The sequence below is a fragment of the Eimeria mitis genome, genomic scaffold (assembly GCF_000499745.2).
Source record: "Eimeria mitis Houghton genomic scaffold, Emh_scaff611, whole genome shotgun sequence".
NCBI classification, from domain to species: Eukaryota; Apicomplexa; class Conoidasida; order Eucoccidiorida; family Eimeriidae; genus Eimeria; species Eimeria mitis.
In genome coordinates, this window is record NW_013574320.1 from 15,034 (window position 1) to 15,870 (window position 837).

The following is an 837-nucleotide window of genomic DNA, read 5'->3' on the forward strand; positions in this document are numbered from 1 at the left end:
CAAGGGCCCACAAGCCCAGGGGTAAACACGGGTCACAGCAGCCCCCCAAACCTCTCCCCAGCAGCAAAAGAAAGTCCTTTGAAAGATATATTTCCACATATAGGGGCAAATGGAGAAGAAGAAGAACCCTCAGCAGAAGAACTTCTTAGTGTGGTGGCTGAGGTGTTGGTGGCGGCGCGGTTGCCGGGATCGAGGCCGAAACCCTTCGTGTAGAGAAAAAAATTTTAATTAAATTCATATTAAATAAATTAAATACAATTTAATTTTTATAAATTAATATAATTTTCATTCAATAAAATATAATTCCGAGCAAACAATACAATTTCATATACCTCACCGCCGATGCCGGCACCACCGCTGCGGTGTACATACACCCCAAACGGAAAGCTGCATACACACCGCTCAATCTTCCCTCTCCATTTCATATAAATCACCTGAAAACTCTAAATTATTCTTCTTTTATTCAGAATAAATGCATACACTGCTGGTGGCTCGCAGCAGCCCGCGGCCCCTTTGGGGGGCCCCCCTGGGGGCCCCCCGGGGGGCCCCCCAAGTCCTTAGGTCCTAGAAGGCAGACCTAGAGGCTGCGCTGCATTGGCGAGGTTATTATTATTATTTTGTATTTGAAATATAATTATAAATTTCTATGAAATGTAATTAAAAAGAGCGCCGATAGGGCACGAGGGGCCCCCAATGAACACGGCACTGATGCCGGGAGGGGGCCCCCTGAGGGGCCCCCGCTGCCTTCCTCTGCTCCTCCGCTGCAGCAAGGGAAACGACCCCTGTGCAGCTACAAGTGCAGCAGCAGCAGCAGCAGCAGCAGCAGCTGCTGCTGCT